This window comes from Leopardus geoffroyi, chromosome B4, assembly GCF_018350155.1.
Source record: "Leopardus geoffroyi isolate Oge1 chromosome B4, O.geoffroyi_Oge1_pat1.0, whole genome shotgun sequence".
Lineage (NCBI taxonomy): Eukaryota > Metazoa > Chordata > Mammalia > Carnivora > Felidae > Leopardus > Leopardus geoffroyi.
The window spans coordinates 68139278-68166790 of NC_059341.1; the positions used below are offsets into that span (position 1 = coordinate 68139278).

General features: G+C 37.5%; 1 protein-coding gene, 1 non-coding gene and 1 pseudogene across 2 annotated transcripts in view; 2 read left to right on the plus strand and 1 right to left on the minus strand.

The window, feature by feature from the left end:
- The window catches only part of SLC2A13 (solute carrier family 2 member 13), a 381073-nt gene that overhangs the window by 247022 nt on the left and 106538 nt on the right, over positions 1 to 27513 (minus strand). The window lies entirely within an intron of this gene.
- Positions 8000 to 8139, plus strand: LOC123592320. Its single transcript, XR_006709708.1, has one exon. It is a non-coding gene; the product is annotated as a small nucleolar RNA SNORA67 (small nucleolar RNA).
- LOC123591223 lies at positions 18697 to 19801 on the plus strand (annotated as a pseudogene).

Consider the following 27513-nt stretch of genomic DNA (forward strand, 5'->3'; position numbering starts at 1 on the left):
CAAGGTCACAAATGTTTCCACTGCTGAGGCTGGAAGCTAGACAAGCCAGACACCTGGGAACTCTTGACGGTCAGTGTTTTAGATAAAGCTGTAATCCCTGCCACAATTGTTGTTTCTCTCCTTTTAAAATCACCATTAAGGTAACAGTGGATGTATCTCATTCAGATCTTAAGCAAAATCAAAACCAAAGAGGAAAATGATGTCTAAAGAATATTTGGACTTACCAAGTCAGTATTGTGAGCTATAAGACACTAACAGTTTTCATTTTTTTTTCCATCAGAAACAAAAATAAACTATCATCTACTGTGAACATTTCATTAAAAAAAAAGGGGGGGGGCGGAATTTAATGCAGTTAAGATTTTACTCTAAGGAGCAGTACTTACAAAGAATGAATATTAGGCAGCCTAATTTTTTCATGTGTGAAAACTAGTATCATAGCAAGTAGGACATTTCTTTTTTGTCCCTGAACTGTGTCCAAAGCAGTGGTAGACCAAGGAGCAATAAAGTAACATATATTTTAGAGAAGTGCATGTAAGAAGAGAGGGGTGGCTCTCCTCACATTTCAAGGCTACAGATAGGGATCATGAAAATCACCCATAAAGATAGGAGGTACCCCCATGAATGGAAAAGACCAACATCTCATTGTCTACCTAGCTAGGCATGCATTTATGAAGTATCCTTACTAACCAGCCCCCTGTGTATATTTAAGCAGGAAATAGGGAGAAGTGGAGACTTAAGGGCCGTGGGATTGAAAGGTGGGAAATGGGAGAGGGTAGGGGTAAGGCAAAGCAACCAAGTGACATAAACAGCTATCATTTGGCTGGACAACAATGCCACTTAGCTCATCTGAGGTGAAGGGCGAAGTCTTAATTCAGATATGAAACTGAAGTTAAAATCAAATGGACGTAAAAAATGGAGGGGGGGTAGGTGCCTGGGTGGCTTAGTTGGTTTAGCATCCGAGTCCCATACTGGGCTCAGTGCTGTCAGCCTATCAGCGCCCAGCCCACTTTGGATCCTCTGTCTCCCTCTCTGCCCCGCCCCCGCTTTCTTTCCTTCACTCTCTCTCCTTCTCTCCCTCCCTCTCTCTCTCTCTCAAAAAATAATGAAAACGTGACAAAAAAAATTTGTAAGTGGGGACAGAATTTGAGAATTCTGCTTTCCCATGAGAAAGAGCAGTTGTACAAAGTACAGTTGGATTCAGTGAGTAGAAAAAAAAACAGAAAAAAGAATTTAGGGGTACCTGGGTGGCACAGTTAAGCATGTGACTCTTGATCCTGGCTCAGGTCATGATCTCACAGTTCATGAGTTAAAGCCCCACATCATGCTCTGTGCTGATGGTGCAGAGCCTGCTTGGGATTCTGTCTCTCTTTCTCTCTGCCCCTTCCCTGCTTATACACACACTCTCTCTCTCGAAATAAATAAACAAAATTTTTTTTAATATTAAAAAAAATAAAAATTTAAAAAGTATGAACCCCATGAAGACTAAATTATGAACCAGCTATAAAACTCTTAGTTTTTTAAGCTGGCTAAAAACCCAAGAAAACTCTATGGATCAGCACAGGCCCCCAGACTGGCTTTTAGGAAAGAACTGATCTAGCCCAAGTCTTCATTTGACATGAAAATAATGTGCTCAACTCATGCTCAAGGACCTACACGATTATGTTTTCTACCTGTATTCTTTCTTCATGCTGCGTATTGCATGGAGAGCACCAGTGCACCCTGGCGGGTGCTGGCTGGTAAACACGCTCATTCCTGGCAAAGTAACAGCAGAACACTACTTTCACAGAGGTGGTAGGGAGAAAGACGTAGCAGCTCCACTCAATCCCACTGCCCCACCGTTCACTAGTCACAACCATTTATTTTTAATTTTTTTTAATGTGTTTATCTATTTTTGAGACAGAGAGAGACAGAGCATGAGCAGGGGAGGGTCAGAGGAAGAGGGAGACACAGAATCCGAAACAGGCTCCAGGCTCCGAGCTGTCAGCACAGAGCTCGACGTGGGGCTCGAACTCATGGCCTGTGAGATCATGACCTGAGCTGAAGTCGGATGCTTAACTGACGGAGCCACCCGGGTGCCTTCACAACCATTTTTTTTTTTTTTTTTTTTACTCATGCTTCATCTTTCCTTCCATTTTCCTCTTGCTTTCTCTTCCCTCATCACTCTTTTCCTTCCACAGCCCCCTTTCCTAGGGTCAGTTACAGCAAACAGCACAAGGACAGTTAAGAGAAGAGACATAACTTCAGATTCTTGTCATCTGAAAGGCACTTTTTTTCTAGTAGATATGTCTTAGTATTATTAACAGGCAAATGTCATTGCATTTTACATTTTAGGCCACCCAAATTAAATGGTAAGATTAAAAGAAAATAAAAATACAATAAAGTATAAAAATCATAGTTTCTATTTTAAACGTGCTAAAACTTCAACATCAAATTACTATCAATTTCCATACAGAGAAATTGGGATGAAGTTATTTGTTCATTTTGTTTAAATGTAATGAAATGTATCATTTAGTTCAGAAAGCATTTTTCAATTTGTCAGTCTAAAGGTTTAAAATACACAGGTGTGTGTACAAAGAGTTACATACACATAAATATATAATAAATTTAGGGTACACTGTCCTCCCTTCCTTTAAGGAAATGAAAAACTGAAGATGCATTTTATTTCACGATTATGAACAAGTACTTATTAGGCATCTAAGAGGAGTAACTTTATAATAATAACTACCTTAATTCTCAAGTATAAAACAGAACTGATTTCATCTCCTTACCTTAGTAACCATCATTTCAAGATACACATAAATAGGAATGGCTATAAAAAAATATTACTAATGATGAAAATTTCCAATAATCTGGCTTTGATATTTCATCATCACTACTCAATTTTTCATGTTCATCCTCTATGACTATTCTCTCTTAGAATCTAATGAACATAAAAGGCAAGCTTTTACTAGAAACAGTGAAGAGAAACATGTAGTCTGGGTACTATTTCTCAGAGGCTGTTTGAGAAATGCAGAGCAAGTCCCTGATGGCTTTCTTTCTGCATCCTCCACGTGTGAGTCAGTTGCTAGGAAACGTGAAAAGACAGGGATTTCGTGTTAGGCCTGAGGAACAATGAGCTAGCTTAATAATGATCTGAATACTAACACATAACCCTCATAAAGGTTGTCTACCTTAGGAGCTAAAGATTACAAATGATGTGTTTCCAGAGAAACAAATTTTGAGACCTAGCCTTTAACTATTATAAACAGATTCTGGTATCCACTAAAATATGAAGTAACAGCCATGGACATCTTAAAATCTTTTTTTTTTTTTTTCCTTTCAGCCAGAAGTTGCACCCATCCTACTAGCCAAGCTTACAGATGACAAATCTTTCCACTGCTTCAAGTTATATTTTGATATCACTGAACATACACACACATGTGCACATGTGCAAACAAGTACCAAAAGAAAAAAGAAAACATGCACATCACCACTACATAGTAAAATGCCACAAAATTATCAGAAGAGCAAAGGGAAGAGCTAGAAACAAGGGAAATACACACAAACAACAGGCACATGTGCACACACACATAAAATGCATCTCTCAGTCCATGGGGCTTGGTGTCCCCGTGTCTAAGAAACAGAGGAAGAACTCTGGATGGGGACTCAGAAAAGATGGGATCTGTGAAACCACTGTGTGACTCTGAGAAAGTATCCTAACCTCTCTGGGAATCATTTCCTGGAAAATTAACAGAATAATGCTAACCCCAAAAGATTTTTGGAGGACTGGATGATGCTGTGCATGCGCAAGCATTTTAAAATTGTACAGCACTATGTGTGTAAAGACAGTATCAATATTGTATTTTAAAAATGGCCATTTCAGTGAACAGGTATATGAATAGGATTCAATATTTGAAAATCAAAATTAAGCCAAGTATAAATCGTTAATTAAGGAAGTGGAGAATTCCCCCCCACACCAAAATTTCATATGTAATTTAGACCATTTCATTTATATTAACATCAAAACACTTGTTTTCAGTTACTAATATGGGAAATGTAAGGATTTAAAATCAACAAAAAACCACCAAAAGAACTTACCTTGGGTATGTTTCTTAAAGAAATGTTAAGCCATGTGCATCAATTCCTCTATAATTTTAAAGTAAAAAAGTATATCAAACTATGAAAGAAGTAAAAGCTTTTTCTAATTTTTTAAGGTTTATTTTTAAGAGAGAAAGAGAGAGAGAGAGAGAGAGAGAGAGAGAGAGAGAGAGAGAGAGAGAGAGGAGAGACAGCACAAGCAGGGGAGGGGCAGAGACAGAGGGAGACAGAACCCAAAGCAGGCTCCAGGCTCTGAGCTGTCAGCACAGAGCCTGACGTGGGGCTCGAACTCACAGACCGTGAGATCACGACCTGAGCCGAAGTCGGACGCTTAACCGACTGAGCCATCTAGGCACCCCAAGCATAAAAGCATTTTTTTCTTGAAGTTTATTTATTTATTTTGAGAGAGAGAGTGCAAGCAGGGGAGGGGCAGAGAGAGCAGGAGACAGAGAGAATCTGAAGCAGACTCCAGGTTGTCACTGCCCAGGGCCTGACACGGGGTTTGAACCCATGAAACCATGAGATCACCACATGAGCTGATACCAAGTTGGATGCTCAACCAAGTGAGCCACCCAGGTGCCCCTAAAAGTAAGCTTTCAAGTAAACCATCTCAAATACTGTCCTCTTTGTCTTTTCTATGCCTAAAAGCAGCTTTGCCATCACTTCTACCTTTTAAAAAAATGAATTTACAAACTGTAAAATCTGTGAACCTCTACTACATTCAAATTCAAACTCTATTTATACGTGGATTATGGAGGCTTTTTAAGGCTCCTAGTAGAGTTTCTTACACTCCCAGTGGAGAACGCCCAGCATCCAGGATCTGTTTGTTTGCTAGAGCTGCCACAACAAAATACCACAGACTAGGAGGATTCCACAACAGAATTTTCTCACTGTTCTGAAGGCCGGAAGTCCAAGATCAAGGTGTCGTAGGCTTGGCGTCTCTGGAGGCCTCTCTCCTTGACTTGTTGGTGGCTGCCTCCTCTCTGAGTGTCTCCACATGGTCTTTCATCTGTGCAAGCTCATCCCTAGATCTCATCCTCTTCTCCTCAGGACATCAGTCAGAGTGGAGTACCGCCCCCCACATGGGTGGCCCTTAGTTACTCCTGCCCTATCGCCAAATGTAATCATATTCTCAGGTCGTAGAGGTTAAGAAGTGAACATACGAATTTTGGAGGGACACAAAATTTAGCCCATGACACTCCACGTCCACTTGATCTTAGTGGAACCCTAAGAACTAAGAAATGCTAAGAGGAAAACAGCTCCATACGCAGGCTGCAATGCATTCTTCAAGGTTCAAAATCTCCAGGTCCTTGTCAAGAAAGGAAACAATGCAGCCATTGCATGGCCATTTAGGAGTAATTATGTTAACATACGTAAATATCCACACGGCTGAGGAAACAGAGGTCTTTTGGGCTCACAAACTAAAAGGACAAACACTGGTATGTTCAGCTGTTTTCAAAAAGTTCCTGCAGCTCTATCTGCTGACTTTCCCGTTTACTTAGGCTGGGCCTTCATCTAAAAGAACCACAATGCTTGAGTAACAGCAAACTCTGTGGAGGGGACACAAATAACAAGCTATTATGTGATGACTCTGCAAGTTTTCTTTCAAAGGAAACTATAAAAAAATCATTAAATGCAGTTCCTGAATATTTCTGACATTGATCTGGTATAAAAAGTCAGGTGAACAGACATGTTTTCATTGCCTCAGACTACGTTATGATCTTGTGTATAAAATTAACATCACAAAACACTGCCTTAACACAAAAGAACCATAGATTTCTACAATTTTTACCATCCTCAAATATTTTCTCATTTCAGCCTCATGAAGATTCTGTGAGGTAGAGAAGGCAGGAAAAGATGAGAAAAATGAGTAAGAGTGAAGTTAAATGGCTTGCCCAAGGTCACAAATTAATAACCAAGGGAATAAAAATAAGAATGAAGGACTTCTGACATCTAAGCCAGCACTCTTTATTTTTGGGACTTAATGACATTCAGGGTATTGAAACCACAATCTTGCAAAATTCACTTTGTTTATTTTAGCTCCACGGGGATGTAAAGGTCTATAAATAAAATTTGCTGAAATTCTGCATATGACCACAAAATGAATTTAATCTGAAATAAAAAGAAATCTGATTTCTTCAACAAGTGTAACATTTTAAAGATTATCAAAGCAAAAAAAAAAAAAAAACAGGAATTCCCATAATTAATAATACAAGGCACAATTTAACCTAGCAACCAGATGGCATAATTAACTAGATGATAGTAGTCTACTACTTGCATTTTCCCTAGGCTATAAACATTTCTTCAACTAACTAAAATTAAGGAGAATTGAACTACTGAATAACTAGACTTTGATTAATCAGGTTAAAGAAATTAGGCTTATTTAGCATGAAGGGAAAGTCAACTATCTGAATATCAACTATGATAAAACTTGTTTCATCGAGCACTAATTATGTGCCAGGCTAAGTACTTTATTTACATGGTCAATCTTCACAAACCACTTTGTGAAGTGGGTTCTACCTCACACCCATTCTACAAATGCAGGAATAAAAGTGAGGTTAATATATTCAATAATCCATATTTAAAATGCGGCAGAGCTACAACTCACCCCCCCCCATCTGACTCCAAAGCCTGAACTGTCCATCACTCTACTGCTTGATTTCGAACATAAAGAATCAGATATTGCCTATCACAAATGAATACAGGTGATGAAATGGGCCAAAAGAGTAACAAAAATAAAATTTCCAAATAGCATGCACTGTTAAACAGAATGAATGAATGGGATTATGGAATTTCATGTAAAAGTTTTCAAAGAATTACCTTCATTAATTTATTCTATTACACAACAAAATTGTTGAGCACATGCCACAAACCAGGCACTCTCCTAGGTTCCCAAAACTTCTAGAACGTAACACAATCCCTTGCCTTGGAGGGTTTGAAGTTTTCTAAGGAAGATAAACATAGGAGAGACTTTAAAAGGTATTAATAATGGTAATGGCATAAATTAGGATTACACGACAGCTTTAGGAAAGGGTATCATAAAGCTATTTTTCATTCTCCTTGCAAACCGGTGATGTAGTAATATTCTGTTAGTTGAGAAAAGGCAAATTGCTGATGGGCCAAAGTTATGTGGAATACACAACTTTCTGACAGGCAGCCTTGATCCAAAGACAAAATTTCTACTATCTAAATAGTAAGTGAAGGTCAATCTTATGGTATAGTACTGTAAGGTCAATTGTAGATCTCAAAAAATTTTTAAGGAGAATTAATTGTATATCCTTCAGAATGTTACACACACAAAAAAATTTTTTGAAACTGACCTTTACTCATAATGTGAAAGAAAGAAATCAAGTTATACTGTTTTACAGAATCTGTTGATGAGCTGAGCCTACTACATCACAATGTCTGTCCCATAAGGACTAATGGAGCAAACTGGAGCTTATGTTTCAAAACCAGGAAAAGCTGCACCTCTTGCAAACAAATGATAATTTTTATCAAATGAGCATCACAAATGTAATAAGTGATCATGTCACCCTCTTTCCCCTGGCTATTAGCATTTTTTATAAAGTGACATTTAAATTTCTTTATACCTACCCTATTATACACATACAAGAATTGAAAGAGGCTTTTTTTTAGAAATATACAAAGCAAATACAAATAACCCCAAAAAAACATTACGTGATGAAACATGAGTTAGAGACTCCGGTTCTTCAAGTCTCACGGCTAAATGACTCAGCAGGTTAGCAATACATAAGAAGAAATAATGAAACCGGTAAGAGTTTCTAAAAGAATTACATAAGCTTGCAGATAAGAAAATAGAATGTTCTGTTAGTGACCTTCCAATAATGCCCACACAAGCACATTACAGTCCTTTAACACAAAATGCCCATTTGATCACTCATAGATGTTACATAGCATGTTCTTCAAAGGTGAGCCTCTCTACAAGGTGCAACTAGTGACTTCCAACCCCCAGAAACATAGAAACCTGGGATAAAATCTGGAATGCCCAAGGTCTGTGGGGGTAAGGTGATATTTCCTTTTGACCTCTGACTGCCTACATATATGCCTCAATCCTCCTGTCTCCCCATCCACACACTGAACTCGTCATTTTTCTTGACATGGACACAAACTGATGTGAAGCAGACTGCTTCAGCCATCAACCATGACTTCCCCACCAAAAAAGAAAACTATATCCAGAGTTGGTCATGGCAGACCTTTTAGCTATACAGGTGTGGCTATCAACAGAGTGACAGAAGACAAGAGCACCTCTTGGGACATGGAAACCATCTACAGTAACACATCCCCTCAATGTTGCTAACCTCAGTTGAGGGGGCTGTTGGGCCCAGTCAGGGTCTCATTCTTGGACCAGGGGAACCAGAAAGGGAGAAAGTTCAGATATTGAAATGTTTCAATTTCCAAAGTTCATTAAAATGCTTTTATTAAGATAAAATAGATAAAAGATCTATTATTGCATTATCCTGAACAAGTACTGTTACTGAAAACAGAAATACATGTGTATTTGTTAGTGATGCTCAACATTTTCGCATTTTTCTATCTACTGAGGCTCCAGTTGCAGATTCATATCTTTATACAGGATTTAAATTCTGTATATACTGCAATATATAAACAGAAATAGGTTATTTCTAATATTTATGTACTGCCTTGTCTGAATGTTATAGATGATATTTAAAAACAAAAAGCATGGGGCGCCTGGGTGGCTCAGTCGGTTAAGCGTCCGACTTCAGCTCAGGTCACGATCTCGCGGTCCGTGAGTTCGAGCCCCGCATCGGGCTCTGGGCTGATGGCTCGGAGCCTGGAGCCTGCTTCCGATTCTGTGTCTCCCTCTCTCTCTGCCCCTCCCCCGTTCATGCTCTGTCTCTGTCTCAAAGTAAATAAACGTTAAAAAAAAATTTTTTTTAAACAAAAAGCAAAGCAAAACAAAAAAAAATCAAACTTTTCATAGATAATTGAAACTACTTACTTTAAAATCATCTTGTTCACATCTATTCACTCACCTACCTTCAGTTCATACTCTTTCCTCAAAATAAGAAATTTTCAGGTGAAAATACATTTCGAACAATTTGAACACTGAAACACTCTCAATGTGAAAAAATGTGTAGGATAATAGTTATTTATCTGCCTTACTCCATCTTACTAACCAACAATCAGAAATATTCCTTTCACACTAAATAAACCCCAGGATTGTGGGATGAGTCTCCCCTATTAATTTTGAGTTGGGGGCATCTAGGTGGCTCAGCTGGCTAAGCATTCCACTTCGGCTCAGGTCATGATCTCTCTGTTTGTGGGTCTGAGCCCTGCATCTGGCTCTGTGCTGTCAGTGAGGAGCCTGCTTCAGATCCTCTGTCTCCCTCTCTCTCTCTGCCCCTCCCCGGCTCTCTCTCTCAAAAATAAATGAACATTGAATTTTTTAAAATTTATTTTGAGTTGGAGTACTTGAAATAGCTGTCAAATATAAAGAATTCACATTTTTTATGAGATAGTCAATCATACAAACCATAATGATTCTTACTGTGGAGTGACATCATCAAAAAGTAAAAGTATTTTAGCAATTTCAAGAGTAAAATTTCTGGAGGTTTTTCAGTAACAAACTGCTAAGCAAAGAAAGTTATAAGTTTTTTTATTATTTGTAGTGATTATTATTGCAGTTTCTTTTTGTTAGTATTTCTACCTTCCTGTACTTAAAAAGACAAGGAGAATTGAAGCAGTTAACATATTTCTGGCTTGCAAATTAAATATTTGCTTAATATTTTATCTGAAAATTGGGCAAAGGAAGTATTTTACAATGAACAATTTCAAGTTACGAATACAAATCAGTAGTACACAAAAAAAGGCTTTTTATTTTTAAAATAAATTTATATCTCCTTTGCCCATTTCTTTACCCATTAATCCGCTCTACCTCTAGCAACAACTAATCTATCTGTGAGGGGTTTTTTACTTAAAAAAAGTTGTTTTGGGGCGCCTGGGTGGTGCAGTCGGTTAAGCGTCCGACTTCAGCCAGGTCACGGTCTCGCGGTCCGTGAGTTCGAGCCCCGCGTCGGGCTCTGGGCTGATGGCTCAGAGCCTGGAGCCTGTTTCCGAGTCTGTGTCTCCCTCTCTCTCTGCCCCTCCGCCGTTCATGCTCTGTCTCTCTCTGTCCCAAAAAATAAAATAAAAACGCTGAAAAAATAAAATAAAAAAAAAATAAAAAAATAAAAAAGTTGTTTTTTTAATGTTTATTTTTGAGAGAGAGAACACACCCAAGTGGAGGAGGGGTAGAGACAGAGAGGTAAACACAGAATCTGAAGCAGGCTCCAGGCTCTGAGCCGTCAACACAGAGCCCCACATGGGGCTCGAACTCACAAACTGTAAGATCATGACCTAAGCCAAAGTCAGGTGCTTCACCTACTGAGCAACCCAGGCACCCCTATTATTATTATTATTTAATTAGAGAGATCACATGGTATTTGTCTTTATCTGTCTGACCTATTTCACACAGTATAATGCCCTGAAGGTCCATACGTGTTGTCACAAATGGCAAGAGTTCATTCTTTTATACGGGTGGAAATATCCCATTATCTGTGTGTGTGTAAAATAGTTTGTTTATCCATTCATTCACCAATGGATACTAAGGTTGTTTCAATATCCTGGCTATTGCAAATAATGCTGCAACAAGCATGGGGTGTACATATCTTTTTGAGTTAGTGTTTTTGTCTTCTTTGGATAAATACCCAAAAATGTAATTGCTGGGTTAATGGTAATTCTACTTTAAAGTTTTTGAGGAAACTCCATACTGGTTTCCACAGTGGGGAAACTATTTATATTTCCAAATCTGTGCTAACACTTGCTATTTCTTGTCCTTTTAATAGTCATTCTAATAGATATAAGGTGGTATCTCATTGTAGTTTTGATTTGCATAGTCATAATGACTAATTATGTTCAGCTTTTTTTCAAGTACCTGTTGGCTATTTGTAAATCTTTGAAAAAAAATATCTATTCAGATTCAACACCCCCCCCCCATTTTAAATCGATTGTTTGGTTTTTCACTATTGAGGGTTTTTTTGAGGTCTTTATATATGTTGGAATCAGCCCCTTATCAGATTTATGATTTGCAAACATTTAATCCCATTAAGATGCCTTTTCATTTTCTTGATGGTTTCCTTTGCTATGGAGAAGTTTTTAAGTATTATGTAGTCCCACTTGACTTATTTTTTCCTGTTGCTTTTGCTTTTGGTGTCAGATTAAAAACAGTAATAATCACTGTCAAGACCTATGTCAAGGAGCTTACACCTTATGTTGTTTTCTAAGAGCCTCCTGATTGCAGGTCTTATATTCAAGTCTTCAATCTGTTTTGATTGTGAGTATGCTATAGAATGGTGGTCGAGTTTCATTCCTTTGCATGTGGCTGTGCAGTTTTCCCAACACCATTTATTGAAGACACTATCCTTTCCAAGTAATATATTCTTAGCTCCTTTGCTGTAAACTAATTGACCATATATTGGTGTGTTTATTTCTGGGCTCTTTATTCTTTTCCTTTGATTTATGGGTCTGTTTTTATGCCAATACCATACAGTTTTACTTACTATAGTTTTGTCAGACAGTCTGAATCAGGGAGCATGATGCCTCCAGTTTTATTCTATCTCAAAATTGCTTTGGCTATTTTGGGATTGTGTGTGTGTGTGTGGGGGGGGGGGTTACATATAAATTTTAGGATTATTTGTTCTATTTCTTTGAAAAATGTCATTGGAATTTTGATAGGGATTGCACAGATTCTATAGATTGCTTTGGTTAGCATGGACATTTTAACAACACTGACTCTTCCAATCTATAAGCAGAGTGTATCTTTCCATTTATTTCTGTCTTCTTCAATTTCTTTCATTAATATCTTACAGTTTTCAGCATACAGATATTTTACTTACTTGACTAAACTTATCCAAGGAAATTTATTATTTTTGATGCATATGTAAATGGGATTATTTTCTTTGAAAGTTTATTATCAGTGTATTGAAACACAACAAACAGAATTTTTGTGTACTGATTTTGTATCCTGAAACTTAATTCATTTATTAGTACTATAGTTTTTTGATGGAGTCTTTAGGATTTTCCAAATACATCATGCTATTTGCAAATAGTGACAGTTTTGTTAATTCCTTTTCAATTCGGATGCTTTTTATTTCCTTTTCTTGCCTAATTATTCTAGTGAGGACTTCCAATACTATGCTGAATAGAAGTGACAAGAATGGGCATTCTTGTCTTGTTCCTGAAAGAACAATATTAGTTGTGGCTTTGTCATATATGCCCTTATTGTATGAAGGTAAATTCCCTCTATACCATTTTGTTAAGAGTTTTTAATCATAAATGGAAGGTGAATTTTCTCAAATGCTTTTTCTGCATTTTGAGATGATCATATAATTTTTATCCTACCATTTGTTAATGTGGTGTATCATAGTGGTTCATTTACAGATGTTGAACCATCCTTGCATCCCTGGAATAAATATCCCACTTTATCATGGTACATAATCCCTTTTAATGCACTGTTGAATTCAGTTTGCTGATAAATTGTTGAGGACTTTTGCATCTATGTTCTTCAGGGATATTGGCATGTAATTTCTCTTCCTGTGGCACCCCTGTCTGGTTTTGATATCAGGGCAATGTTTTCTTGTTTTTCCTGTCTGGATGATTTACCCACTGATGTCAATGGGGTATTAAACTCATTAGTATTGTATTGCTCTCTATCTCTCCCTTTAAGTCTCTTAATATTTGCTTTTGTATATTTAGTGCTTCTATGCTGGGTACATAAATAGTTACAAATGTTACAGTTACATTTGTTAAAGTTACAAATGTTATATCCTCCTGCTGGATTGAGCCCTTTATCATTATGTAACACCCATTTGTCTATTACAGTCTTTGCTTTAAAGTTCAGTATGTATGATGTAACTACTCCAGCTTTCTGTTGGTTTCCATTGGCATAGAGTATCTTATTCCATCCCTTCACTTTCAGTCTGGGTGTGTCCTTACATGTAAAGTGAGTCTGTTGTAGGTAGCATACACATGGGTTTATGATTTTAAGTCCTACAAGACTCCAACCAACAGAGAAAGAGTTCTTAAACAGTTACCTCCCCCAGTGCACAGCAAAAGGCACCAGACCCAGGAGCTCAGTCTTTCTGTGAATAGGGCCTATTAGGTAATCATTGTGGCTGTGACCTAAGGTACAGGCGTCTAATTAAACATGCAGCATCTAAGGGCTGATTCAAATTCTTTCCAGAGACCTTGGAGGGCAGGAGCTACCTTTGTTAACTGTATCTGCTGTGCTCCAGAGTGCCAATGTCTCCTTTGTGGGTTGAGGAAAAGCTCTACACAGAGCTGGTGTCCTAGTTTTTACGTCTGGCTCCATGGTTTTTACAGTCACTGCCCAGTGGACATCCTTTGACTTCCAGGCTCTGGTGGCCAGGGGAGCTTGCCTTTCTAGGTCCTAGGATATTGTGGCAATCAGATAAATAGTTGTTGGCAGGCCGCCACACTCAGGGCACTACAAAGACAGCAGATTCACGCACACCCCTGATTTTCGGTGAAGGAAGCCTCTGTTTGTCCTGAAGCTTTGGCCTGAGGGGCAGGTTTGGCATATACCTGGTGGACTTTAGAAATATTTCTAAGAAACTCAGGTTACAGAGGCTATCTTGGTACTCTGCCTTCCTGCAGCTCACCAGTATCTTCTATAAAAGAGCTTATACTTGTCTAGAACCCCAATTTCTATAACTGCCATCATAATGGGATTTAGGTTTATAGTCCCACAGGACTGTATGTATCTGCACACTTTAAAAACTGTTGCCTGATGACCTGGCTTCCAGTTAGTCTCAATCTAGGTGCTGAGAACTTCCCCTTAAGGACACTGACAGGTCTTGGCATATCCTCAACTACTGAGAGCCGTTAAAAATATAAAAGGTCAGGGCACCTGGGTGGCTCAGTGCTTGACTTTGGCTCAGGTCATGATCTCATGGTTCGTGAGTTTGAGCCCTGTGTCGGGCTCTGTGCTGACAGCTCAGAGCCTAGAGCCTACTTCAAATTCTGTGTCTCCCTCTCTCTCTGCCCTGCTTGTGTGTGTGTGCACTCTCTCTCACAAAATTAATAAATGTTTAAAAAAAAATTAAACAGGGGTGCCTGGGTGGCTCAGTTGGTTAAGCAGCCAACTTCGGCTCAGGTCATGATCTCACGGTCCGTGAGTTCGAGCCCCGCGTTGGGCTCTGTGCTGACAGCTCACAGCCTGGAGCCTGTTTCAGATTCTGTGTCTCCCTCTCTCTGACCCTCCCCCGTTCATGCTCTCTCTCTGTCTTAAAAATAAATAAACGTTAAAAAAAAATTTAAACATATAAAAGTCTGCTTGGACAAGCACAAAAGTTTGAGATAAGACAAAGATTTAGGGCACAGCTGAAAGACAAGGTTTGTTCCCTACACAAGGCCACTCCTTCAAGAATTGGAGAGGTGGTTGTTTTATCTACTATACAAAAAACAACAGCAAACTGAAAAAAACAGAGAAATATATTCTAAATGAAAGAACAAGATAAAACTTCAGGAAAAAACCTTAATGAAACAGAATTTACTGATAAAGAGTTCAACATAATGGTCACAAAGATGCTCATCAGACTGTGGAGGAGAACAGATGAACACAATGAGAACTTCAAAAACGAGATAAAAAATATAAGAAAGTACCAAACAAATGTCACAGAGCTAAAGAATACAGTATAATAACTGAACTGAAAAATACATTAGAGGGGTTCACCAGCAGACTAGATGAAACAGAAGAAAGGATCAGTCACTGAACAACAAAGCAGAATTCATTCAATCAGAGCAGTCAAAAGAAAAAAAAGTGAAGACAACTGAAGGTGTTTATAGGACAAAATTACATGGACTACATTCGTATTAGAGGTCCCAGAAGTAGAGAGAGGGAAAGGCACAAAAATCTTGTTTTAAGAAATAATGGCTAAAAATCTCCCTAACCTGGAGAAGGAAACCAACAGCCAGATGCAGAAAGTCCAGGAAGTTCCAAACACAATGAACCCAAAGAGACTCAGAGACACACAGTAATTAAAATGTCAAAATTTAAAGACAAGCAGAGAATATTGAATGCAGTAAGGGAAAACAACTTGTTATGTACAAGGGAATCCCCATAAGACTATCAGCAGAGCTTTCAGCAGAAACTTATAGACCAGAAAGGAGTCGCATGACATATTCAAAGTGCTTAAAGAAAAGAAAATCCCAATAAAAAAATACTCTACCCAGGAAAGTTACCATTCAGATCTGAAGAAGAGATAAAGATATTTTTAGATAAGCAAAAGCTAAAGGAGCTCACAACCACTAAACAGGCTTTACAAGAAAAGTTAAAGGGACTTCTTTAGGCTAAAAAGAAGCACACTACTTACAATAAAACCTACAAGAGAATAAATCTCCCTACAAAAGTAAAAATACAGTAAAGATAGTGGATTAATTACTTGGGATACACAAGTAAAATGTGACACTGAAATTGTAAAATACAGAGGGAGGGAGAAATATTGAGGTTTAGACTGGGACCAATCTTAAGTTGTTAACAACTGGTAAGAGACTATTATAGAAATAAGTGGTGTGTGTAAACCTCATGGTAACTAATCATAAAGCAAAAATCTATAATAAATCCATAACCAATAAAGAGAAAAGAATGTTAAGTATACCACTAAAGGAAATCATCAAACCACAAAGGAAGAGAATAAGAGAAGAAAAAAGGAACAGAGAAACTATAAAAACAAGTAAACAATGAACAAGATAACAATAAGTACACACCTATCAATAATTACTTTAAATGTAAATGGACTAAACTCTCTAATCAAAAAACACAGAGTACCTGAATGGAAAAGGCTTTTTGCAAGGGGTTAGAGCTATTTCTTTCTTGTGTGGTTCATATTACAGATACTCTGAAACTGTTCTTCAAAGATGGCTGCTCGACTTGATACAAGTTAGAATTTATTCATTCTGCAACTTCTCACATCAGTATTTGTCTAATTCCTGGTCTCTGTAGGTTATAGTTATCAGGGGAAAAATCAAAAGTACCTTGAGAAAATTTCCAAAAACTACATGCCTCAACATAAATTTGATCAACTGTGGTGACACACTATGTTTATGTGGTGGTTGTAGGCACAGGCAGGTGCCACCCACTACCACCACAAAAAACAATAATTTGACAGAGAAAAAAAAGTTTTTCCTCAATACCGGAATTGAGCAGAGCAAAAAATACACCACATGAGATTGCGATCTACAGGGTAAGTATGATTAATAATTCAAAACACAAACTATGAATAATTTAAATCTGTGATGTGTGAGAAAGGGATACTCACTTAATGAATCTTACCACCCTATTCTATTTTCCACCTTTACCTTCTCCCCCAGTGAAGAATGATGGGATCCCCCCAGTGAAGAATAATGGGGGCAGAACAGACAGAAATGTTTCAGAACTATTTAGAAATGGAAAAGTATATATAGTTCACCAAATACAATTTTGTAAATCAAGTTATGTAATCAGGAATAGAAATGATTTCTAAAAAAAGTAATACCTATTAAGAAGGACTTATAAATTATGTTAGCCTCAACTTCTGCTTTAAGCAGAACAGTATCTTAATTATTCTAGTAACTACGGTCTTAGATAAATTTCAATACATATGATTTTTATAACAGTGCTAGCTTCCTAAGAAAATAATGGGTATCTCCAAAGACCAATGAAGATGAGATACAAAAACAACATTTAACCAAATAATAAATGGGAGCTGACAGCAAAAACCAAACTTAAAAGTTAGAGTTAGGCAAATACCTGTAAGTACTCTTGAATCCTTAAGTGTAAACCTTGGGCATGCTACACAGTGGGACAGCAAATTCTGAGACTCTTAGTAAGGTGGATTATTGAAGGGGCTAAAAATCCCAAATCCCTATTATGCCTTAACCCCTGGTATAAAAAAACAAATCCTCCCCAAATAAAAGAAACCCACAATAAGTATTGTTTTTTCAACTTTAACACATGCACTGAATCTACAATTTATTGAGCTCTTACAATTTTTTTTTCATTTTCTCATAATACCACCAACAAAAATACCACAAAATGAGAGCAATTATTGTTCCCATTTTATAGATGAAGAATCTGAGGTGTAGAAAGTTTTAGTAACTTTTAGATATCCAAAGACACAAAGCTAGTAACAGCTACAGGTTGGAGGAAAGCTCAGGCAGACTAATTCCAGAGCAATATTCTAACTGTCCCTTATTCTGCTCCTTGTATTTATGCAAATAATAATTATAACAATAAACATCTTTATGTGATTTTTATGTGTCTAGTGCCATTTTAGATGTACTAATTTAATTCTCACCACAATCCAGTGAAGTTTACAGATGAGGAAACTGAGGTAAGGAGAGATTAAGCAACATATAAAGGTCACCCAGCTCCTTAACAACAGAGATGGGCTCTGAAGCCAGGTGCTCTTACTTCTGAGCTTACTCACCATTCTGCTTCCTGAATACTGGTTCATTTAATCCATTTATCAACTCTAAGAGAGTTTCCATCCCTGTCCTTCAAAGCTGATTCTACAGAAGAAGTAAATAAATCTGCATAAAAAGGCAGGAGGCTTCTGGGGGGCAGCAGATCAAGACCCCTTTCTCAACTCCTTTAATAGTGAAGTTAGAAAAATGTATCCAGGGACATGTTTTCACAGCAAACCAGGAGGCCTCCTGACAGCAGCTTAGGATATAAAACAGGGGCAGGGATATAAAACAAGATCTCTGAAATAAAAATATATACACTGAGGAAGGAGAGCACCCAGGCTGGTGACCTGTGTCCCACACCAGGATTTGAGGGCTTGTGGAGACAGAAAGCTCAATATAGCAGAACATATGACTATTGCAAGGTATGCCTCTGGACCGGGAGGTGCTGTACTTTAGGGGCCAACGGTGGAGTCTAGGTTTATTGAACCAAAAAAAAGTTGTAATCTGGTGTTGTAGGCAAAGGAAGGTGCCTCCCACCACCACCACCACAAAACAAACAAACAAAAAAGGAAAGAAAGAAAAAACAAACAAAACAACCTACTTTCTACTCCCTCATCTCTAGAACCTTCACACATATGGCATTCTTTATTCTCATTATCTATCATTTATCATCTTTTCATTACATTACATGGCCAAAGAGACTTCCAGATGTGATTAAGGTTTTGGATCTTAAAATAGGGAAATTATCTTGCATTATCTGGGTGCACTCAACCTAATAATCACCTAAGCCCTTAAAGAAGAAGGAGGCAGAAGAGTCTGAGAGATGCGGCAGAAGGAGAGGTTGGACAGACTTGAAGGGTGAGAAGGACTCAGGTCACTCTGGCTGCCTCTAAAGCAGGGGATCCCAAACCATGGAATGCAGGCAGCCCCTAGGAGCTGAGGATGAACTACAGCAAGGAAAGGAGGATCTCAATCTAAAGCCACATGGAAACGAATTCTGCCAACAACCTGAATGAGCCTGGAAGCACATTTCCCTCCAAAAGCTCCAGAAGAGAGTCCAGACTGGCAAACACCTTGCTCTTGTTAAGACACAAGAGGAATCAGACAAGACAACCTACACTCCTGACCTACAGAACTGAGCCATCGTAGATTTGTGGCAATTTGTTTCCATACTACAGGAAACTAATACGTATTAGGAGCCAGGTGGAACATCTTTGCAACCTGGACAGGAACCAAAAAGCCCATTGTTGGCAATGAATTCCACCACAGGAGTGCGCCAATATAATGCCAGTTCCCACCCCACCCCCACTCTACAGTCTGAGTATAGCCCCAGATTTTCCAGAATATTCAATTAACACAATGAGGTGAAGTTTAGGGATAATTCTCAACGTGGTGATAAACAGACAAGTAAGGGTTTAAGTGACTTGACCTAAAGAATAAATTTAAACAATGCGCCCTTTTTGCTCTCTGAGCAGCACCATGGCAGTTGGGGGTGCGGTGCGGGGGGGGGGGTGGTGGGGAGTGCAAAGCACCTTATGAGAAGTGGCAAAAAATGGACCAAGAATAAAGTTAGATCCATTTTCTAACAAAGAGTGGTTTCATGCGAAAGCACCAGCTTTGTCAATTTAAGAAATTTCAGAAAAATACTAGTCACGAGACTCCAGGGGATCAAAATGGATGGGATGGCCTCAAAGGTTTCTGAACTGAGCCTTGCTAATCTGCAAAATGATAAGTTTGCATTTTGAAAATTCAACCTAATTACTGGAATGTTCACTGCATGAACCATGACAAAAATGCTCCACGGTCAAAAAAAAAATGGCAGATCATGACTCAAGCTCATGTTGATGATGTCAAGATGACAGATAGTTATTTGTTTCAACGGGGGTTAGTTTTACCTAAAAAACATAACAGTCAGAGTCTGAAGACCTCTTATGCTCACCACCAAATCGAGACAACGGAGATCATGACCTGAGAGATGCAAATGATTTGAAAGAAGCGGTCAATAAATGGACTACAGACAGCACTGGGAAAGATCCAGAAAAGGCTTGCCAATCAATCTTCTCTGTGATGCTGCCATTAGAAAGGTAAAAATGCTCAAGAAGCACAGTTTGAATTGGGAAAATTCAGGGAGCTTCCCATTGAAAGTAATAGTTTTGGAAATGCTACTGGGGATGGGACAGGTGTTAAAGTCGAATGAGGTATAAGATGTGAACTACCACTCTAAGAATCTGTTTAAAATTCAGATTTTTTTTTCAACGTTTATTTATTTTTTGGGGGGACAGAGAGAGACAGAGCATGAACGGGGGAGGAGCAGAGAGACAGGGAGACACAAAATCGGAAACAGGCTCCAGGCTCTGAGCCATCAGCCCAGAGCCTGACGCGGGGCTCAAACTCACGGACTGCGAGATCGTGACCTGGCTGAAGTCGGACGCTTAACCGACTGCGCCACCCAGGCGCCCCTAAAATTCAGACTTTTAATGGTGACAAATAAAAAAAAACTTTATTTGCAAAAACAAAAAAAAAAATTGAGTAAAATAATGTGACCTGGTTTGTAATTATGAGATTGTAAAGCAAGTCAAATAATTTTAAATGTATAATGGTAACTCATTAAAACAATTCTAGTGTTGAAATGTATATAAACTCAGTTTCTCATTCATAAAATCTCCTTAAAATGCGGTAAAACTACATCAAATCAAACATCTTTTTTTTTTTTCTTCACTTGGGCAGTAAGTTTGAAGCACATATGGTGGTGACACCTAAGTCACACCCAAACTTTGACAAGTCCTAGAATTAATCCAGCCTCCCACACACATACTAGAAAAATGCTGAAAAGCCCTGGTCCTTTCAGTGCCATTTGGCACACAAATTAGACCAGGAGCTGTATCCGGTAATTCTCTATTCTACACCAATCACCATGGTTGGTCCTTTAGAAACTTCATCTCATGTAATCCTCACAACTCAGTAAAATAGGCATTGCTGTTCCCATTTTTTTCAATCAAAACATTAAGAGAGAAGTTGAGAAACTTGCCCTATTTTACCCAGGTAATAAGAGCTCTTACTGAAAAGCTGATCCATCTCTGTATAGAGACCATAACCAAGATGATTTATCCTCATTCATATGCAAAATACTTTAGTAGAAATCCTGAAAGGCTATGAGGTGGCAATACTATTCCATCAATCAATTCGCCTCTCTTTCTGTCATCCTTTCTACTTCTCACTTTACAGCCTGTATGTCTCTCCCTGCATTTCAATATACAGTCCCACTGAAAACATAAAAAAAGAAAAAGTATGTAAAAAGTAAAAATCCTTTGGGTAATGTTATGATACACCATCTTCAGAACAATTAATCACAAATAGTGGTATTCTTTATCATCTTTTGATTAAATTACATATAAATATATTTTTTAAATCTTCTTAAATGAATAAATTTTCAAAATTGCCTTTTGGAGAGACAGAGAAACATTGACAGAAATTAGGGTTACATCCTTATATCCAGTAGTTTGTACTATCCATTCTCTTCCTCTCTTCTCTTTCTCAGCTGTCCTGTCTCTTCTCTCCTATCCTTACTGCATATACATTAGCAGTCCTACTTAGAGATAGCAGAATAAACTCATGTTTGGCTTAATAAAGACACAGATGGTTACATATAGAATTACTTATAGACATTTGTATCTACATGGAATTGTAAACACAGACATTTCCTTGCTCAGTTCAAAGGGCCTAGAAGCAGTTAACACCCAAATAGCAATGAACACATGGAGTGCTAGATCTTGGTTTCTACTTTTCTCCAATAAAAGGAACTTGAAGAAATTGCTAATTCTAGAACTGGGGCAGAAGATATAAGACATAACTCTAGAGCATTCTGCAGTGCCAGAAAGTAAGGAAACGCTTTAAAAAACACACACAAAAAAACCCACAATGATGGAAGTATGTCAAAGGGATATAAGGGCCAACTAAAACAGCTTCCAGTGTCCACGCCTGAACAATTTATGCAACAAAATATACTGGAGTATAGCTTGAGTTATAAAGTAAATATCCATGAGTCACATGTGACATAATACATAAATGGAAGAGAACAGACAAATCTCTCATGTAGAAGAATTCCAAATAATGTATGCAGATCATTGTCCTCAAAGAGGGGGAGTGTAATTTCTGCACCTTAACTAAGGGCTGTGTGTGACTCATTTCCAAAAAGTACAGTACAGAAGAGAAGTGATGAAGAGTGACTTTACCATGGAGAAACCTAATAGGATCAAAGTCAACATGAGCAGTGGTAAGTCATGTTGATAATATGTACCCTTGATGTGATGTAATGACAATGGCAGTCTATCTTTGTGGTCTTCCTCCCCAAAACTCGTAACTCCAGTTCATGAGAAAAAAATCATCTAAATCCCAACTGAGGACGCTTCTGAAAAATATCTGACCAGTCTTCTTAACACCTACAAGGGTCATCAAGGTCAAGGAAGGTCTGAGAAATGGTCATGGTCTAGAGGAGCCTAGGTAATGATGACTAAATGTAATGTGAGATCTTAGATGGATCACTAGAAGAGAAAAAAGGCCATTAGGTAAAACTAATGAAATATGGATAAAGTATGAGGTGTAATTAAAAATAATTATATCAGTTCATCAACTCAGCAAAAGTACCATACCAACAAAGGATACGGAAAATGGGGTGTGGTGCATACAGAATTCTTTGTACTATCTTTGCAATTTTTGTATAAATTTAAAACTATTCTAAAAATAGTTTAAGTTTTTAAGACAACTGGTAACTCCTAGAAGGCAGGCTTTATAAGAAATGTCATCACATTCGGGGCGCCTGGGTGGCGCAGTCGGTTAAGCGTCCGACTTCAGCCAGGTCACGATCTCGCGGTCCGTGAGTTCGAGCCCCGCGTCAGGCTCTGGGCTGATGGCTCAGAGCCTGGAGCCTGTTTCCGATTCTGTGTCTCCCTCTCTCTCTGCCCCTCCCCCGTTCATGCTCTGTCTCTCTCTGTCCCAAAAATAAATAAACGTTGAAAAAAAAAAAAAAAGAAATGTCATCACAGTATACTACTTGTATTTCTGTAGTAAATCAAAGTTACCGAATTACAATAATGTAAATAGTGATTATAAATTCATAAGTAATAGATCTATATTGTGATGGTGGAAGTAGGTATGTGAAAGTTATAGTAAAGCATAAGACAAATCCATATTTATCAGCCAATCCTCATTTTCCATAGTCATAATAGATACTGCCTAAAATCAGTAAGAAATAACCATATAAACATATTACTTTATATTTGAAGGTGAGTATCTCCTAAGAGCGTAAAAGGGTTTGCTCTGTGCAACAAGATAATGGGAGATGAGATAGCTTGGACACTGATCTTTTTGTATTATAAGTCTTTTGAACTACTGATTTAAAAAATTAAACAAAACTTTGGGTATTTGCTGCTCCCATAGTTTTTAAAGATAAAATTTTTAAAAAGAAAAAAGAAAAAAATGGGTTGAGTAAGTTGTTTTATAACCTACAGCAAGATTAAATATTTTTCTATTAAGTAGCAGAATCAGAAAGAGAAACCTGTCTGCATGAGTTCAGAGTTCACGTGCTTGCCTTTATGCTAAACCTTTTCATGTGGTTGTGTAGACAACAGTATCACTGTACTACAGGAAACAATTAATGAACTGCAGGTATTGTAACTAAGTGATGACATAATTTTTCTTATAACTGAAGAACTTCTTGCCAAAAGGAATTTGTTACTCTTAATTCTTCTACCTTCCACCTATCCTTTCCCAGTTAAAGTCAACATAAAGAAGACAGTTCTAACTGGTATCTTGGACCACCCATAAAGGAATGAATTTGAAATTTTTGATGTTATTTTATAGGACTTATGTCAACGGCCCTAGAAATATGTGTAGTTGATACAGTATGCATCTAAATTATCTCCTCTCAAAGAAAATCTTGTAGCTAATTTTATTAAACAACAGATTGAACATGGAATTGTTAATTTCAATTTTAAAATGGAAATTGTCTCTGCCCAAATCTATCATGCTTATACAAGCAATCTGTAGTTTATACAGAGATACCGACAACTTAAAAGTTGAATAACAAGGTTTTATCTGTTCTTTTCTCTTCCATTTACAGTTCATCAAAAATTAAAAAGAATTACCACATGACTCGGGAATGTCACTTCTGCGTATATGCCCAAAAGAAATGAAAGTAGGAACTCAAATATAGGTATCTGCACACCTGTTTTCACAGCAGCATTATTCACAATAGCCAAAAGGTGGAAGTAACCCAAGTGTTGATGGAAAGATGAATGATTAGGCAAATGTAGTAATTATATATAATACACACACACACAAAAAACAGTATTATTCAGCCCTTTTTTAGAAATTAAATTCTAACATGCTACAACATGTATGAACCTCAACAACACTATACTAAGTAAAATGAGCTAGTCACAAAAGACAAATATTGTATGCTTCCACTTATATGCAATATCTACAATAGTCAAATTCATAAAGACAGAAAGTGAGTGGTGGTTGCCAGGGGCGGGGGAAAGAATGAACGGGAAGTTACTGTTTAATGGATAGAGAGTTCCAGTTATGCAACATGAAGAGCTCTGGAGCTAGAGGTGGTGATGACAGCATATTATGAATGTAGTTGATAGTACTGAATTGTAACATTTAAAATGTAAATTTTATGTTGTCTTTTTTACCATAATGGGAAAAAAAATTTTAATTCCGACTTTCCAAGTTCAGTGATCCTTCGGTAAATTTTGGTTAACCCTAATTCATCTGAAATCACTTAACATAGTTGAGAAAGACACTCTTTTGCCAGAAACAAATTGGAATTTGAAATTAGGCAAAATGTTTGCCTTTTGAGATTTTAAAAAATCAGGGCGCCTGGGTGGCTCAGCTGGTTAAGGGTCAACTCCTGATTTTGGCTCAGGTCATGATCTCACAGCTCATGGGATCAAACTCCATGTGAGGCTCCGTGCTGACAGCACAAAGCTTGTTTGGGATTCTCTCTCTCCCTCTCTCTCTGCTCTTCCCTCCCTCCCTCTCTCTCAAAAGAAATAAATAAACTTAAAAAAATCACCAAAGGACTTTAAAAAAAGCCCTATAGCTCTGGTATGAAGAGATCTCTAAATCGAAGTTCTCTGCTTTATAGTTGAAAGAACAGATGAAAGGGCAGAGTCAAATTCATCTGAGGTTCTTCCATGTGGACAAAAACAAATTCTTCTGGAGATATGACTGAACTTCAACGTTGGCAATGAGCATTTGAGGCCTCCTAGTAATCCTGAAGACAGTTTCAAAAGTCTATGTGGGTACGCAGCTGGAAGGGTGGGTAGGTATGGTGATCACTTCTAAAAAAAAAAAAAAAACTCAGAAAGGGAGACCCTAAATCAGTGATCCTCAAAGAGTAATATGTAGATCTGAAGTGGTTCTCAAAAGACAGCGAGAAAAAGCAGTGTCAGCATCACCTGAAAACCTGTTCGAAATGCAAATTCCTGGGTCCACCTCAGATCTTAGGGCAGTGGGCCCAGCAATCTGTGCTTTAAGGAGCTCTCCATGCACAGGATTCTGATGCATACTAATTGAGATCCACTGCTCTAAAGGACACTCAGTGACATGTTACCACCAAAAGCTGCATTTTAAGTCTCTGTTTCTGTACGCTGGATGCACATTAGCAGCACTAGAAACTTCTGAGGTCGGGTCCCAGCTCACAAAGTCTGATTTAATAGATTTTGCTTATTTAAAATATTAGTTTAGATTCTTTGTATTCCACAATGTTAAGTCAGGGTGGAGAAACAGGTTTTTAAATAATTTTATAATGTCACTCAAACAGGGGTAAAAATTTCGGAAGGAAAAACAGTATATAAATGTTTTAAGCCTAAAAATATTCAACTTCCTGCCTAATAAACATACATTAATAACTCAAATAACCACAGAGTCAACTAACACTTAGGGGAAATTTAAAGTTGAAATTAGTAACCCAGGATTATGATAAAACTAAAAGATTTTAGACAAGTCCAAAGAGAGAAATTAAATGAAAAATTATTTTTTCCATAAAGAAATTTTGAAATATAGAAGTTATAACAGAGCGGTAAGAAAATAGACTTTGCAACTCAGGTACACGTGGGTGAGAGTTTTTGGTTCTGTCATCTATCAGCTCTAACATTTTGGCTAATTTCTTTTTTCCTTCCTAAGCCTCCATTTCTCATTTGTAAAACAGTCAATATTATGAACCTGTATCAAAAAGATGGAAAAACTAAATAAAGCATGTAAAGCACTTAGCATAGTAATTGGCACAGAGCTTATGCTCAATAAGTGTAGACTTATTAGTAAGAAGAAAATCGCATTAAAATGAAAATACAGTAACAGAACAATGAGTAAATTCTAGGAGTTTGGTAAAATGTCTTTCTGATATTCTAAGCTAAGAAAAAAAGTAATTAAAAGCTAAGAAAAAAAAATAATGTATCAAGATAGCAATACTGAGAATGTAGGGGAAGTTCTCCATAGCTAATGTGTAGGAAGCAAGTAGGTATAGACATCACATTCACAGCACCCCCCCCCACCCCACCCCTTACTCTGTAAGTGGAGCAATCACCTGTTCACTCAGGTATCTCTTAAGAAAAGTACTTTGCAAAAGTTATAAAACTCATTCCCATATCGTGGTCTCAAACGTGGATAACAAATTCTTACTCTCTTAGACATTGAGATCGTATTCTTAATTTCTTCATTAAGTTAATCACTGATAATGAAAAGAAATCCCCAACTGAGCATCTGTAACGTGATCAGACGTGCATGTACTTCTGAATTTTCAAGCCTGCAGCAGTGCGTCATTAATTCATAAGGAAGATGAGCCAAATCTTCTAATGAGTAAATGGACGTGTGTGTCCAACTCTTCATTTACTTTATTTTTGCTAAACCTGACTGAGCATATGAATTTCTTGAAACTACCACACCACTCCCATCCCCATGATGCAGCTGACAAGTGGCCACTGTGCAGGTTCACAAGCACATGCTGGGGTCTTGGGAGGAGAGCAGTCATTTGCTCATTTGCTATTAGAAATAGAGCTGATAGAATCACTGGTAGTTTTCACTTTCTTAATAATTTAGGTTACTCTTCAAACTTTCTATGATAAGGATGTATTACTTTAAAAATGTGAAAAATTTGGAAAACAAAAAGTCAAGAGACAGTTTGTGAATAAATGAAAATAAAAGTATAAGTGTTCTGAAGCTTGGTAAGCTCTTTTGATTACTTAAAAAAAGCATACAAAATTAACTGTGACTGTCTGCCACAAAACTATTTTATCTACAATTATGCCTGAAAGCAAATGAAAATTTTTTTTAAGAATTATTAAAATTAAGCATACCTCCAGAAAGGAGACTCACATGATTTTTAAATGATGGTGGGAAAGAGATTATGTTAACATAGCATGTTGAAGAGTATATATGGTTCTAAAGAGGTTAAGCTTTGTTTTGAGTTCTTAGCTCTCTTACTTCTTAACAGGGTAATCATTGGGAAAGTTACTTACCTTCTCTATCAATTTTTACAACTATAAAATGAGAATAATATTGATTTCTTACTCTTGCTAATAAATATTAGAGGAAAAAATCATGGGTACAACACCCCACACACAGAAGCCATTAAATGAGCAGGGTATAATTATTCAAGCAAAGAAATACCATCCAGATAAGGAAATAGGAAAGAGATGATCACTCCTAAAGTTTTCTACATACAAGTGTGCCTTACCGATTCTACATTTATGACACACAGTGGGATTTACAGGAAAACCTAGATTTTAAATCTAAGCCCTTTCCACTTGTCAGGTAATTAAACAATATTCAAAGATCTAAAGCATTAATATAGATATAATTCTAAAATGATATCCAACATAGATATAATTCTAAAAGAATCAGTCACTCAAAACATTTCAAGAAAGTAGTTAATGAAGTGTTGTG